Raw genomic sequence first — 17,736 nt, forward strand, 5'->3', positions numbered from 1 at the left:
TGTGCGAGTAACAATTCTGTGTCTGTGCGAGTAACAATTCTGTGGCCCTAAGTAAAGTTTCTGTGGCCCTAAGTAACAATTCTCTGGCACTCAGTAACAATTCTGTCTGTCCCTGAGTAACAATTCTCTGGCACTCAGTAACAATTCTGTCTGTCCCTGAGTAAAAATTCTGTGGCCCTAAGTAAAGTTTCTGGGGCCCTGAGTAACAATTCTCTGGCACTCAGTAACAATTCTGTCTGTCCCTGAGTAACAATTCTCTGGCACTCAGTAACAATTCTGTCTGTCCCTGAGTAAAAATTCTGTGGCCCTAAGTAAAGTTTCTGTGGCCCTAAGTAACAATTCTCTGGCACTCAGTAACAATTCTGTCTGTCCCTGAGTAACAATTCTCTGGCACTCAGTAACAATTCTGTCTGTCCCTGAGTAAAAATTCTGTGGCCCTAATTAAAGTTTCTGTGGCCCTAAGTAACAATTCTCTGGCACTCAGTAACAATTCTGTCTGTCCCTGAGTAACAATTCTCTGACACTCCGTAACAATTCTGTCTGTCCCTGAGTAACAATTCTCTGGCACTCAGTAACAATTCTGTCTGTCCCTGAGTAAAAATTCTGTGGCCCTAAGTAAAGTTTCTGTGGCCCTGAGTAACAATTCTCTGGCACTCCGTAACAATTCTGTCTGTCCCTGAGTATGAATTCCGTGGCCCTAACTAGCGTTTCTTTGTCCCTAAGTAAAGTTTCTGTGGCCCTCAGTAACAGTTCTGTGTCTGTGCGAGTAACAATTCTGTGTCTGTGCGAGTAACAATTCTGTGGCCCTAAGTAAAGTTTCTGTGGCCCTAAGTAACAATTCTCTGGCACTCCGTAACAATTCTGTCTGTCCCTGAGTAACAATTCTCTGGCACTCAGTAACAATTCTGTCTGTCCCTGAGTAAAAATTCTGTGGCCCTAAGTAAAGTTTCTGTGGCCCTGAGTAACAATTCTCTGGCACTCCGTAACAATTCTGTCTGTCCCTGAGTAACAATTCTCTGGCACTCAGTAACAATTCTGTCTGTCCCTGAGTAAAAATTCTGTGGCCCTAAGTAAAGTTTCTGTGGCCCAGAGTAACAATTCTCTGGCACTCCGTAACAATTCTGTCTGTCCCTGAGTATGAATTCTGTGGCCCTAACTAGCGTTTCTTTGTCCCTAAGTAACAGTTCTGTGGCCCTGAGTAACAATTCTGTGTCTGTGCGAGTAACAATTCTGTGGCCCTAAGTAACAGTTCTGTGGCCCTCAGTAACAGTTCTGTGTCTGTGCGAGTAACAATTCTGTGTCTGTGCGAGTAACAATTCTGTGGCCCTAAGTAACAGTTCTGTGGCCTTCAGTAACAATTCTGTGTCTGTGCGAGTAACAATTCTGTGTCTGTGCGAGTAACAATTCTGTGGCCCTAAGTAAAGTTTCTGTGGCCCTAAGTAACAATTCTCTGGCACTCAGTAACAATTCTGTCTGTCCCTGAGTAACAATTCTCTGGCACTCAGTAACAATTCTGTCTGTCCCTGAGTAAAAATTCTGTGGCCCTAAGTAAAGTTTCTGTGGCCCTAAGTAACAATTCTCTGGCACTCAGTAACAATTCTGTCTGTCCCTGAGTAACAATTCTCTGGCACTGAGTAACAATTCTGTCTGTCCCTGAGTAAAAATTCTGTGGCCCTAATTAAAGTTTCTGTGGCCCTAAGTAACAATTCTCTGGCACTCAGTAACAATTCTGTCTGTCCCTGAGTAACAATTCTCTGGCACTCAGTAACAATTCTGTCTGTCCCTGAGTAACAATTCTGTGGCCCTAATAACGTTTCTGTGGCCCTAAGTAACAATTCTCTGGCACTGAGTAACAATTCTGTCTGTCCCTGATTATGAATTCTGTGGCCCTAACTAGCGTTTCTTTGTCCCTAAATAACGATTCTGTGGCCCTCATTAACAAGTCTGTGTCCCTGAGTAATGGTTCTCTGTCCCTAAGTAACTTTTCTCTGTCCCCAATTATCGTTTCTGTGGCCCTAACTCTGTCCCTGTCCCTAGTACAGAGCGGTCTGCCTCTGTTCAATAACTGCAGGCAAATGAAGAATTCCAAAATGGCCGCTATTTATAGCTCGACCATTACACAGTGCTGGCTGGCTGGCTGCTGATAGGCTGATGCGATCACATGTAGTTGAGGAATGCATTATGGGTCAGCGCGCCTTGTCTGCGCGCCTTCCCAGACATCCCCGCTCCGTCGCCGCACATGTCAGCCGCCATTTTCTGAAAAATTTCGATTCGCGCGTCCGAATTAGGCTATTTTTCGGATTCGGCACGAATCGAAATTTTTCCGATATTCGACTCGAATTCCACTTCGGATACTTCGATTCGCTCATCTCTAATGACAGCCACAGGTGTTCAGGGAGTAGCCATTGAGGAACTACCATGTGGAAATAGGGGGGACAGAGCTCCGCTATGTTTAGGCTCCTACTGGGGTCAATATAAGTCACTTATTCATCTTGCTCCTGTCAGTGAACAGATCTGCTGGGGAGCTAAGGGCAATAACATATAGTATGCTGCAGGGGTGACTTTCATGTGAGCCTGTTGCTTTGCCTGTATAGACAAAGCACCCCTTTTTTTAAAGTATACTATATGTATCCCCTAACAATGACACAACTCACTTATTTTCTCCCCCTTGGTTTGTTAAATATATTATTATAAACTTTTTTTAAAGCTGTTGAAAAGTGCAAAATACCTATAGATCCTCATAGCTGATAACTTCTTGTGCTTTCTATGTCTGCTCGTTGCATTGTTCCTAGCTATCCCTGTGGACTACAAAACTCCTCCCCTCTGTTATAGAGACAAGGAGAGAAGGATGTACTCTGTAGTCCTGTCCTAGTGTGACAACGCTGCTCCTCAATGGAAATAGTGCAGTGAGTGAGCGTTGTCACCCTAGGAAAGGAAGGCAGAATCAACACATGGCAGTCACCACATCTAAGGGCTACTAAGCTGCACTACATTACAATTTGTTCCTGGGTTTAAATCCTTTAAAAAGAAACATTTGTGTGTCTCCAGTGCGGTTTAGAAGTACAGTATAGTGTTTTAAAAGGCAAAGCTTAATTGGGACACCATAATTTTTTTTATATAAAGATTAGGGATATATTGTAACTTGTCACGAATTTTTTTAAGATTAGCTGCAAGGCTACACATATTTTGTATAGAAATTGACTTCCCAGTCATGGGCAACTATCCATGATAGAGGAGGTTGATATAACCCAGGAGGATAAAAACCGAGAAAAAAAATCAACATTCATTTTAACCTATAAAAATGTTATGAAGCTAGACCAGTACATTTGTTAAAGTGCTTAAAGATGAGAAATGAAAAAGCTCAAAGGTGACAATAAATCTGAAAAAATAATGAACAACTGTTTTCCACAATACCAAATTGGTGTAATTTAATATAAAGAAAAAAGGGTTCCTCTTCCTATGTCTGGCGGACGTCGTTAAAACAGCTTTCGATTCTGAGTCCAAATATGAGTCTCTTCACGTGTCTGGTTACAAACGTAGTGAAAGTTATTTTAGAAAATTAGGTGCATGAGTGATATCCATTTGTTTCATTATAAGATTATGCTTATGTTCTGTATACTTTTTCCCAGTTGATTTTACTTAAATTTAGTAGCAAGTCAGTTTATCCCTCTCTGTCTCTCTTTTGTTGGTCTCATTCCGAAGCAACAAACATATTAGGTTACTCACAGACATAAGGACAGTGATTCAAAAAAACAAGCAACTTCAAATTTTTTCTCTCCTTAGAAGAATCATGAAAGATGGTTCTCTTTCGCAAACATCTCCAAAATATGTATCTGTGTGGTAGGAGTTGTTTACTTTTTTACACAGGACAGATTATCTTTTTAAATGTCTAGTTTATATAATGGTTTTGTGTAGTAATACCAATATAATTGTACACTAAAAGGTCAAAAGTATATGGACACCCACCCATGTGGATACTATTATGCTACAACATGCAAAGAAAATTTTAGACATACGCGCCTTTCCAACCTTGTGGCAACAGTTTGGAGAAGGTAAATTTTTGTCTCAGCATGACTATGTCACATGGTTTGATGGGTTTGGTATCAAGGAACTTGTGTGGCCTGGAAGAACCCTGGATTCCACCCTTTTGGGATGAGTTGTAAGTCTTACTGTGAGTCGGGTATTCTCATCCAACATTAGTATCTGACCTTACGAATGTTCTTTAGGCTGAATGGATACAAAATCCTACAAAGCCTACCCAGAAGAGTGATATCTTTTTGAACAGTCTTAAAGACGGGGAAGGGGGGGGGGGGGTTGGCCAGAAATGAGACCATGTAAGAGCTTTCTTAGTGAGAGCTAACACTAACTCCCCAAAATTTGAACAGTGCACAGTCACCAGGATCTTGACTCAGGTCAGTACTCACAATGTCATAGAACAGATCCCCAGTTTCCACTGGACATCTATATGTGGCTGTGGATCTTCTCCAACAGGACAAGAATATGGCTGCTCTAAATCTCATACTATTTATGTCCCTCCCAGCCACCTACTGGGCACACCTCCCCAGGGATTGGCCGAAGCACAAAAAATATTTAAGCTGCCCATTTGGCTCTCCCACCCCTATGTTCCAGAAGCTTGTAGAAGGCTCAAGGAAGTAGTCAAACCTGCAACCAGTGAGATCTAGAACAAAGAAACCAATAGCTGCTCCAATGATTACAGAGTTTCCAAAAAGAAATACATTTACCACCATCCTAGCAGCCTGTCTAGGAGGTTGTTACATCTGCTAAGTTAAAAAAAATACATCTTTACGCAATTTGAAATAATTCTGAGCTGTGCATAGAAAGACCAAAGATTGTTTATCTCTGCACAACACAAGCAGTGTAGACAATGCATAAGACATCTCCTCTTCCTTTTCTGCGGATGGGTTCATCCAAGAGGTCTCCAATACTTGCTTAGCCAATGAAAAACACAAGGAAAAACCAAGTGTGCATCTTGTTTCCCTTAGAACCAGCCCACAAGTGGCTAATAACTAGCACAGCCCTGGTCATGGCACAGAAAACTCAAGGCAGAATCTGAATACTCAGCAACTCAGCATGTAGTTATATCAGAATGTAATTTAGATATTTAGACAGTAACAGCTGATATTAATAGGTTTATTCCATTGGGAATATTTTACAAGCTGGCCCAAAACCCTTCCATGTAAGTGTTGAGGCTTCCAGGGTAATATAATTCTAAAACAAGATGATGTGTCATTGGAATGCAATAAAATCACGTTGTAACACTCCCCCTACTCACTAGTCATTTGGAGCATGCCTAATGGAACCAGTGACAGATTGGTGTTCACCAGCTGAGGAATTCCGTAACTCAAGGCTTTGATCTTTTGTCAGCTTCAGCTATTATTTCATAAAAATGCTTTCATTTTATTGCACATTGGCAGCAATCCCTAGAAACGTGCATTTTTCACACATAAATATAAGTAAAACACTCTACATATGTGCCATGGTTACACGTCTCGTTGGTGTGACCTCATGCTGTTCTGTGCCTACCAGGTAAAGTTAGATCATTTCAGTCCATGAGATCACAAAATTCAGCCCATCAAAAGCTTTTGAAACTTTTTTAGAGCCTTACTGGGCAATTATGGAATATTGCATTTACAAAGCCTGGAATATAGTATAAAAAAATGGAATTAAACCCAAAACCAAAAATGTAATATATTGCAGCTTACCAAATCATTAGAAGTGGTGGCTGCATTAGTTTTCTTTTTTTTAGGCTTTTCCTCTCTGCTTTTACCCAGGTGATCTGACTAGTAACACATCTCCTGTATTAGAGTGCCTACACTCTGGATGAAGGAGCAACAGAGACACCTTTGAACAACAGCATTGTCACTCTTGGCAGGGTGAAGATAAGCAGTAGATGCATTAGCAGATTTAGCTACACCAACACATTGAAGCCAAACTTCGGCTAACACTTTACAAGCAGGTGCAGCAAGAAATTTGTTTTAAATGTTTTACATAAATAAATGTATTCATTTTTATTTTATTACAGGTACTTGTATAGCACCGTCAATTTACATATATATTGTACATTCACAGCAGTCCATAACCCTCAAATGGTGTACAATTTAAGGTCCCTAACTTACATTCATACATACACATACTAGCAAACAAAGGATTTCCCATCAACATTGAGGATTTTAGGCCACAATCCTCATTTTGCAGTGCTTAGGACATACAGCAAATGTGGTGCAAGAATCAGTTGCAATGGGTCTCCATGTAGCTTAATAGCCAATTGTAACCTTAGCCACATACTAGGAAAGTGGAAAATGTGTCTTAATCAGCCAAATGCACTAGTGAATATGGACAGTGCGAATGTTAAAAAAAAGTATAATATAAAAATTAAAAATAAAGAAAAATATTTAAAAATAATTTTCTCAAAGTCTTAATAGCCAATTGTAACCTTAGCCACATACTAGGAAAGTGGAAAATGTGTCTTAATCAGCCAAATGCACTAGTGACTATGGACAGTGCGAATGTGAAAAAAAAGTATAATATAAAAATTAAAAATAAAGAAAAATATTTTAAAATAATTATCTCAAAGTCTGATTTTGTAATATCAAAAAATGTATTTTGTCAATATTAAAACACGTTTGATATACAGTGCCATAATTTTGTATTTCTAAGGACTTGTGTACTTGTGTTTTTATATGATGATTTTGGCTCTTGAAAGCAGCAATGCTCATGTGTATGTGTTTGAACTCAAACCACAGCAAAAAGCTTGGCCTGCCCACACTTGCAATACAAAGGCAAATTAAAAGGACCTACTGCATCCAGGGAAATACAACACTGGGGTAGATTTACTGAAGGGAAATAGACTGCTCACTTTACATGTGCAGTTGCTCCAGAACTTAGTAAATGAGGGGAAGATGCGCTGACTTCCATCATCCAATCATGTGCAAGCACAAATGCTGTTTTTCCTATTCTCCTTGCATGTGATTGGGTATTTTTTGCACTTAATTTGCTAAGCTCATGAGTAACTGCTCTTCCAAAGTACTCAGTCTATTTGCCTTTAGTAAACCAACCCCACTGTAAAGTAGTTCAGTACTGTCATGTGCACTGCACCATTGAACTAAAGGGGAATCTGCTGACCTGCATTTGACATGCATTTCAAACATCATGTGCACAATCGTTAAAAAGGATAGGGCTTTTTTTTTCAATTTTAACCACAGAAGTATCTGGATTTTGCATATTTTGGAGATTAATATTAGGTATTAATTCATTTTGGCCTTTTTGAAATGAGATTGTTAACAGAGTAAGAAGGAATAGAAATGCGCACTTAAAAAATAAATCTGTAATTGGCCCTCAAATTCACCCAAGAAGGATTTAACGTCTTCCTTCCTGGAGAATAGATTGTTAGTTCAGCTGCAAAATCTTAGCTTCATAATATTTTTATATATTTTGGCCATGGCTAAAGCAGCCACAAATGTATGTTATTGAGTGTAACATGACGTGTGCTCTGATTATTTGGACTGAAATGATCTTACCTATTCTTTAATTTAAAAAATAGAGTACACAAGACATAGAACACAGTAGTAGAACAACCCGCAAATATTCACATCAGCTTAATGGTGCTATGTAATTCATGCTGCTTAGCAAAACATTGTTGTAGCCCTGATTTCCAAAATGAAATTAAAGCGTATCTAAAGCCAAAACTTTTTTTTTTTTTTTGCTTTTGGATAGAGTAAGGTAGGGTTAAAACCCCTCACAAGAGTATTTTTTTTCTTTCTGGGTCACAAGCATAGTACGGTGAGAAAGTGTTGTCACCATAGGATAGGAAGTGCTTTACTTGAAAAATCGTCAGGTGACTATAAAGAACCCTGTAAGAAAAAATACTGTAAATGAAGCTGCCATATTCAGGGAATGGTAAAGTGTAACATATTACGGTATATTTGTTTTTTTTTCATTCTTTAAATTGAACCTAGAGGGTTATATAAGCTTGTGTTTTTTTCGTGTTTATATTTTAAACATTTTTTTAATTATTATTAATTTGTTTTATAGAATAATTTTTAAGAAAAGCATTTCTTTCTAGGTGCACTCATTGAAAGTGGCACAGCCACTTAGTATTTTGCTGCAAACTCAATTTGTGCAAAATCACTCTGCCTATCCCTAATTTCTACTAAGTGGCCACAGCTGATTTATATTAGACAAATGCATACGGCTTTAGTAATTAAAGCCCAGCTGAAGTAATATTTTTTTAATATTGTCATACAGTCAGGTTGCATAAAAAGTAGAGTACATATGTTTTTTGTGTTTATTATTTTCTTGTATTGCTTCTCCTATGCAGTCATCCAACATGTATAAATGTGTGAGTTTAGCAAGCGCACCAATAAAAAGCTGCTGATGCACAAAAAGGAACCACAAAGCCTTTCTAAGATTATGACATGAAAATAGGGTGTGCAGCGCTATATAAATAAAACACACTGTCTAAAGTATGACAAAATATGACAGAAATGGAAAAATCCCATAAACTGGATGTTAGACAGTCCAAGGTAATATAATATCAGTCCAAAAAGGTATATTCCAGTGATGGAGTATAAATGACTTCAATCCAAATGGGTATATTCCAGCATCCTAACATGAAGGTGTAGAAAAATTGCCCACTCACCGGAAGTGCAATTTAATGTGCACATAGAAATTCCATGAAGCCGGAGGTCCCATGAAGGTATAGCCTGATGATAAAGGTGCCCTCTGGGGGTGGATAGGGTGACGGCTGCCAGAGAAGTTGATCTGGACCAATTTCCCAAATTGTCCTGCCTGGGTGGACTCCTAGAATGCTGGGCTGAGATGTGGAGGCTCAGTGCCAGGTAGTAGAGATGAGAACGCTCATAGTGTAGTATTATAAAAAGTATTTATTGAGTATATATCATTAAGATAAAACAGTAAACGTACAGGGTTAGAGTACCTATACAGGTATAGTGTAAATGAGCTCTTTAAATGCACTGACCAGTAAATATAAATGATGGCCACCGGACCTCCTGATCCGGTGGCGTAACGTCAAGGCGTGCAGAGGCTCCTCCTAGACGCGCTTCGTGTAATAACACGTCTCCTGTAGGCATCACCCGTTACGCCACCGGATCAGGAGGTCCGGTGGCCATCATTTATATTCACTGGTCAGTGCATTTAAAGAGCTCATTTACACTATACCTGTATAGGTACTCTAACCCTGTACGTTTACTGTTTTATCTTAATGATATATACTCAATAAATACTTTTTATAATACTACACTATGAGCGTTCTCATCTCTACTACCTGGCACTGAGCCTCCACATCTCAGTCCAGCATTCTAGGAGTCCACCCAGGCAGGACAATTTGGGAAATTGGTCCAGATCAACTTCTCTGGCAGCCGTCACCCTATCCACCCCCAGAGGGCACCTTTATCATCAGGCTATACCTTCATGGGACCTCCGGCTTCATGGAATTTCTATGTGCACATTAAATTGCACTTCCGGTGAGTGGGCAATTTTTCTACACCTTCATGTTAGGATGCTGGAATATACCCATTTGGATTGAAGTCATTTATACTCCATCACTGGAATATACCTTTTTGGACTGATATTATATTACCTTGGACTGTCTAACATCCATTTTATGGGATTTTTCCATTTCTGTCATATTTTGTCATACTTTAGACAGTGTGTTTCAGTCATCCAACATGCACCATCCAATCAACAGTGCTCATGCTCCAGGGACAGCATTTTTGATTGGAGCACTATGCAGGGGGCACGCTGAACCACTGGAAAGCAGTCACCAAAGATCCATTATCTCCTGTGCTCAAAGACTCAGATCAAACAGGCGTTAGTGACAAGCAGCGTGTTGTGTGTTCATCCGCTGGTGATCAGAGGTTGTGCAGCTCTAACATGAAGCTGGGGAAGCTTAATAAAACTGTACACGAAGATGAAAGAAAGAGCGCACAAACCTTTAGCATTACCTCAATAAATAGTGATTAATTTTATTAATAAGGAAATATACTCACAAAGTGATGGTATAACAGGCATAAGTAACCATAATCCAAACAGGGTTACAGATAAATCGAAAAGTGGGGGGATGAAGGCTAACGCGTTTCGAAGGGTGCTCCCTTCTTCATCAGAGCTGGGTTGAGCAGATAGAGACTTCAGTATGGCAGAGTTCCCATGGCAAGGAGATATTCAGCCACTGAGTGTCAGTATTACAGCAGTTCAGCCTGTTTAGTGTCACTAAACAGGCTGAACTGCTGTAATACTGACACTCAGTGGCGCAAGGTTTGTGAACCACTGGAAACCCAGACCTCTGTACTGTGTGAGAAATCCCCAATGTGAAGCCAACACAGGACAGCTTGCAATAGTGTTAAAACACTAATACATAATACATAAATAAACAAATAAATAAGTGAAATAGCTTTTACTTGTCATGCAGTCTGACACCATAAAAATAATAAAACTTATTACCGGAATTGGGCTTCAATATAATAGTAACAGTTGCAACAGTTTATCTCAAAGGAACCATAAACATTTCCCAAAGAAAATAGTGCACATTGATATGAAGAAGTGTGTCCTGTATCCACTGAAGACCAGCTGGGGCATCCTTAGGTTTAATCTCTAATGCATATCTAAAAGCCTATTAAACAGTTTCAACATTTTCAAGGTTACTGCAGCATCAAAGCACCTCTGTAACTAAACTATCTGACATTCCAACCTGGGACTTATATACATTAATGCATATTTGAGAGCAGGTATGACTTGGAGTTAATAGAAAAACAAACAAACATATTTTCTTCTTATATTTATATACTTATATATACAGTTGTGCTCAAAAGTTTGCATACCCTGGCACAAATCGTGAAATGTGGTGTTGATATAAAAATATGTCTGATCATGCCAAAAATCTTTTATTTAAGGATAGTGATCATATGGAGCCATTTATTATCACATAGTTGTTTGGCTAATTTTTACATCATAATGATAATAGAAATCACCCAAATGGCCCTGATCAAAAGTTGACATACCCTGGAATGTTTGGCCTTGGTACAGACACACAAGATGACACACACAATGGCAATTAAAGGTTAATTTCCACATCTGTGGTCTTTTAAATTGCAGTTAGTGTCTGTGTATAAATAGTCAATGAGTTTGTTAGCTCTCACGGGGATGCACTGAGCAGGCTAGATACTGAGCCATGGGGAGTAGAAAAGAACTGTCAACTAACCTGCGTAACAAGGTAATGGAACTTTATAAAGATGGAAAATTATATCAAAAGCCTTGAATATGCCAGTCTGTACTGTTCAATCACTTAATACAGAGTGGAAAATTCTGGGATCTCTTGATACCAAACCAAGGTCAGGTAGGCCAAGAAAGATTGCAGCCACAACTGCCACAGGAATTGTTGGGATACAAAGAAAAACCCACAGGTAACCTCAGGAGAAATACAGGCTGCTCTGGAAAAAGACAACTATTGTAGTTTTTGATAGTTGCCTTTTTTTTTTAATTTACAAGCTCATAAAGTGATGCTTATATATTTTGTAAATATTTGTTTAAATCTTTACTTAATAAAAAACTATACATAGCGCATTCATCATACCCAATTAAACAAAAAATGCTGGGCCCAGTATTGCTTGTGTGTTTGTTGGCATTCCCTGCAGAGTAATAAAGACTTTCTCATCTCTGCTAGCAGAGAAGGAAGGGGAAGTGTCCCTTCTCTGAGTCTCAATCTATCTCCTTTGTGTCTATATTTAGCAGAACTGTAAAAAAAATGACTCATCAAAGGACTGACTTTGGGAAAAATTATTTTATTTTCTAAAAACACTTGAGCTTTCCATTGAATTATAGCCACTGATATTTCCATCATTGGTGAGCATCAACACTCATGGTCAACATACTCCAGTAGCCTCATATTGCATCTTTTGTAATCAATGTCACTGTTTTGTGGTTGGGCGTCTTAATCATATATTCTTCAATATGTAGAGTTCACTAGGGCTTTGTAAATGATCTCAGCCATTGGACTGAACTAATAATTGAGGCAATATCTCGCCTATGGAGCCCACAATAGGTATAAATAACCAACATCTGGTTTCACTTGCAAACAACCACTCAAAACCAAAATATAAACATGGAATGGGTCTTTAACTTTTTATGAGATTTTATTAAATCTACAGCGTGGTGAACAGATCTTGGCTCATTTGGAACATGGGAAGGGAGCTGCCATATACACAAACCCTACAGTACAGTATATGCTGCATTGCTAACAGAACATTTTGAATTATCTTTGTTTTTAGATGATGCTGCAGTTCTGGTTCCTAAAAAAGTTATAATTTGCAGAGATGACAAGGTCTTCAATTTTTTTTTCCGTTGGAAGAGTTTCAAAAAATATATATTTCACTCAGCTTAAGGATGTAAAGCCACAATTAGGCACATTTGGAAAATATCTCATCTTAAGAGGATTAAATTGAAAAGATCACGTTAGGAAATTATTCTCATCGCCGGTCAGGTTTCTTTCCAAGGAGACTGCTGGGATTGGTCATTTCTTTGTTATTACTCATAATTCTATAGTTCCTATAGATGTTTCATCCTGTGGTCTCAGGCTAATAACTTCTATTGATCACAATAAGTTTTAGTTTTCCGTATAACAACGACATTCCCTCTCGAGGGGACACTTGATAGTGAAACATAGATTGAAATGCTTCTCTGAATACATCATATCCACAGCATGCACATAGGCTAATGCAACCCATCAAATTTTTTTCCCCCCATAGGGCATTTCTTTAGTTTTAAAGACTGTTATTAGTTTTTGAAAATAGAAAAAGAACAAAACTTTAAAAGATCCATTTCGTAAGGCTAATGAAACAAACAAAATATGCCAATTCTTTAAAAGGGTGTTGAGTATAGAGTGGAAAACTACGGTAACTTGTTCTGCTCCTTGCCTCTGCTACTGATCGGCAGGAAAGTTTTAATTAATTGGTTATTTGACTAGCTCTGGTGAGTAGCTTTATTTTCTTTTCCTTTATGACATACTTATATTTTTTATACTTTTGATTTTTGTAAGATTTTGCTATATAGATGACATATCCCAGTTAGATTCTAGTTATTTAGATTTAAATTCTAGTCAACCACTAAAGTGGTTGTAAACCTTTACACATACCCAGTGAAGTGAGTGGCCTCAGATGATATACAGAGATTAAACAAATCCTCCTACAAAGGTTATATCTGTTTATCCACAGCACTCTATTCTCTACATCCATTCAAAGTGCAGAATTTTTAAAGCTAGTCTGAACTTCCAGAAATCAGGGAAGGGAGCTGAAATTACACACTGCAGAGTTCAGTGAGGAGAGTGAAGAGAAGATACCTCCCCCATCCCTTCACACAGCTCACAGGAACTGTGCTGAGGCTGTCAATCACAGGTTGTGTGTTGGATCTCCCACTCCTGTCACCTTTTTTATTTTGGTGTCAGGAAAATTTGTCAGAAGTGGCTCTTGCTGATTGCAGAGGAATGAGGCAGCAGAGAGAAATGACACTCAGTACCCTGGATTGACATAGGTACACACTATAGAGGGATATGCTTTGTTCATATTTCATGTCTGAGGTTTACAACCACTTTAAACATATCCCCCAGAATAGCTAGAAGGGCTAAATGCTCAGTTAGTCAACAGAGGGTGTAAAGCAGAAGAATACATACCTTATTCTTTGCCCCTGTAGATTTCCTCCCCAATGTGCAATGCAGTCTGTTGAGGAAACAAGTAATAAGGTAACTGTTCCTCTATTTTACACCCCCTAATCTAAATGAGCAGCTAACTCCGAATACCCTGGGGGGGGGTTACCCTAAAAGTATTTTTAAAGGGTGAATGAATGGACCCCCTTCTCAAGCTTGCCCCCCCCCATCTTCTTCCTTTCCCTTGCGTAAAACAAAAAATCAGAGTGAACTCTAGGGTGTCAGAATTATAACTGGAGATATAGGTTGAATTTAACATAGTTGTGCACAGGATTGCATATTTTAGGTGCATTTAAAGAAAAATCCTTTTTCTTTAGTTTTAGAAAGAGTAGAGAATAGTTAAAATCATTCTCTGAGATATAGTGAAGAAAGAAAAAAAAGCTGGTAATTGCATTAGAAAACCGGCACTGACCTATTGTAACAGCGACTCTTTTTTAACTTTTTTTCTGACCTCCAGAATGGATTAATTGGTTTTCAATGCATTCCTATGAGAAACCGCATTTTGGTTTACGAATTTTTCGCTACATATAGCAAATTACTGTTGTAATATGTTTATATATTGGCTGGGAGTGCAACGTTACACTTTTGGGTGAGCTTAATTTACCTTGTATTATGGGTCATATGGCTTTTTGTTTTTATAGTCAAATAGTATTTTAACATACAGTATATATGAATAAACATTAATTGGTGTTTTTAAAATATTAGTGTGTAGGTGCCTTAAAAGTGTTGGAATACAGTGTTCATGTATTTTGTGCAGCAGCTACATCAGTGTTCAGCAGGGATATATTCTTCAATCAGTAGATGGCAGTGTTTATACGTTTGTAGCTACATCTATGGTATACTCTATGTCTTTTCTCTGAATAAAGTTTCCTGTTTCCTTTTTGCAGTGTCCGTTCTCGAAGGCGATACTTTGCTTTCAATGTTTCACCTAGAACTGACGAGTGCTGGAGATGCTTGGGAGAGAAAGAGGAAACCCCCATCACATGACCTGCCTAAAGACATTTAGAAAAGTTTAAGTACTGTAACAGTGCAGGGCCCTGTCACAGGATAAAAATAGGTAGAAGTGGTCAGATAATGGACACAGGGTCTGCACATGTTGGGAGTGGAGAACTGCGGAGTGGAGATTTTGAGTGGAGAAAACTGCTGTTGCAGGTTTCTCTGGATTTTGATATTTCTGGATGGGGCTTTGTAGTTTGGGGATTTCAAAGTGCCTTGGAAGGGAAGATATCTCCAATCCAGTGTCCAGAGTTAGTAGTCAAGCAGCAGGGTGTGGGCCCAGGTGCTCACAGCCCTTATAATGATGGTCTGCTGAGAGTTGCGGGGGGAAGTGGAGTGCAGTTAGAGCAGTGGCTGCCATTGACAGTCTCTGTGTGAGACAGATGCTGTGTGTATCAAAAAGGCTTGAGGCTGTGTGCGTTAAAGAAGTCCAAGGGCTACGTGCGTTAAAGAAGTCCAAGGCTGTGTGCGTTAAAGGACTGAGGCTGGTGCCATGAATAGCCAGTGGTCTTGGAGACCCATACTAGCAGAGGTACTGCTGACCAGCAGTGGTAATAAGGAGTAGCCAGGAGGCTTAGCATTTTTCATGTGGATTTACAACTGGAGAAGAACCCCTGTGTAGGAAAGCTTATTTTGAACTTTTGTGGGTTTTGTTTCTTGCCTTTTAATAAATGTGGTCTACCAAGCCCTGAAAAAGAGTTTCTGACTAGCGTGGACTCACTTGGAAAGCATCTACCACTAGAGCTTATCATCCCCCATGCCACAGTACATATATTAAATAAATGTGTAACACACACAGGGGAGGCCTTCATTGGGCTACTAAATGGAATCCAAAGCCTGGAGTTGGCCTTCAAGACTGTAGATGAAGTCTAGAGCCTGAAGTTGGCCTTTAAGACTGAAAGATGGAAGGCCAGCATCAGGAACTAGTCAGGTTTGTCTGCAATGCCCGTGTGCTGTCAGTCTAACATTAAGAACCCTCTAACAGTAGGAGAGAGCAGAGTGAGCAGTGTATGTGTTGTATTGATGCATCAGTAAGCTGCAGGTGTGTCCTACTTCAAGTACCTGGCTGTGCTGTCAGGCAGGGATACCTGAATCCCAAGCCTAGCTGAACAGAACACAAGCCTTCTGGCAGATAAAAGAGTTCACATGTGTGTATTCCAACTGTGTATTTATCCTGTTGCCTGGAGTTCAGCTTTAAATTAATTCAATAGTGTAGATTTCTACAACAACCACACGTACATCAAACGCAGGTGCCTTTGGCTACAAGCTAGATAAATAACCTATTAAACATGATATATTTCCATACAAGACACACAGGAAATCAAAGCTCTCCTAAAATTCTCTTCGGCTTGTCCCCTTGTTTTCATGTTCACTTTAGAAACCATACTGCAATCATTTTGTCATTTGGCAGCAAGTCATTACTTCCTACGAGGGAGCTCAGTTGCCAATTTTGACGCTATTAAGAGAACATAAAAAATATACAGAAAAAAAAGTGGATCCCTCTGGAGAGAAACACTATATAAAATAAAGGAAATGCTGATTATTGAGCTCCGATTCTAAATGAAATAGGTTTTTTAGTGTTATTAAACTTTTTAATGCAGAACTTTTATTTTATGTTAAATGGGTATCCCAGATCCATCTGCAGCAGAAGCTAGCCTAGTAGGGAGGGTGCTGTCATGTGATGATGCAGAGACCGTTCCCTTCTGCTATAGTGCCTTTAGAGCAGACTTTCTGTACCAATTTACCTTTACCCCCTTCCTGCCCAGGCCAATTTTCAGCTTTCAGCACTCTCACATTTTGAATGACAATTGACCGGTCATGCAACGCTGTACCCAAACAACATTTTTTATCATTTTGTTCATACAACTAGAGCTTTCTTTTTTGTGGTATTTAATCACCACTGGGTATTTTACTTTCTAACTCAACAAAAAAAGACCGAAAATTAAAACAAAAAGTTTTTCTTTGTTTCTGTTATAAAAGTTTGCAAATAAATAATTGTTCTTCATGAATTTAGGCCGAGATGTATTCTGCTACATGTCTTTGGTGAAAATAACCCAAATCAGTATTTATTATTTAATCTGTAGGAAAGTTATAGAGTTCACAAACTATGGGATATATCTGAAAATTGATCAGTCCTGAAGTACTGACAGCCAATCTAATTTCTTGAGGCCCCAAAATGTCAGAACAGTACAGATATCCCCCAAATTACCTCTTTTTGCAAAGTAGACAGTCTGAGGTAATTAATAAGAGGCATGGCGAGGTTTTTGTAATTTGTAAGTTGTAATTTTTTTGTCATAATTTTTTAGAACATGAAGAAATTAAAACATTTTTTTTTACATTTTATTTTTTTTACATACTGTCACCAGTGCAGTACGATGTCATCATACAACTGGTGTGGTGGCAATCGGGGAGACTGACTGGTGACAGTACGAAAAAAAAAATTGATAATTTTTTTTCAATTTTTAACATTTATTTTATTATTTTTTTATTTTTTATTACATTTATTATTTTTTTTCAGATGTTTTTTCATGTTACACTATGACCAGAGTAATATAATGTTACCATAGTAATAATAATCAGTATTTCTTTTTTTATACACATTATGATTGCTTATAGCAAAGGATTTCTTTGCTGTAAGCAAGCATTTAACTGAATGAAATTGATTCATTCAGGGTTTTTTTGCTGTGATTAGCTGTGATTGGCCATGGCTAATCACATGACACAGATGGCCTGTGATCATTCACAGCTAGTGACACAATTGTATACAATGGATTTCATGAAAGGAAGCCATCCATTGTTTACAATTGTCATGTGACCCACTGTGATTGGTCACAGCAAGTCACATGGTACTGGCACATGGCAACGGGCTGGTACACAGCTCTGTCATCGGCTGTGTTCGAGGTACACAGCCAGGGACAGAACTCACCACAGCGCAGCCACGCGGGCACACACAAAGTGCGATCAAGGAGGACATCGAATGGCACCCACCCGGATCAATGCGAGACCTT

This window comes from Staurois parvus, unplaced genomic scaffold (genome assembly GCF_062004578.1).
Source record: "Staurois parvus isolate SC_StPar_1 unplaced genomic scaffold, SC_StPar_1.0 ptg000362l, whole genome shotgun sequence".
NCBI classification, from domain to species: domain Eukaryota; kingdom Metazoa; phylum Chordata; class Amphibia; order Anura; family Ranidae; genus Staurois; species Staurois parvus.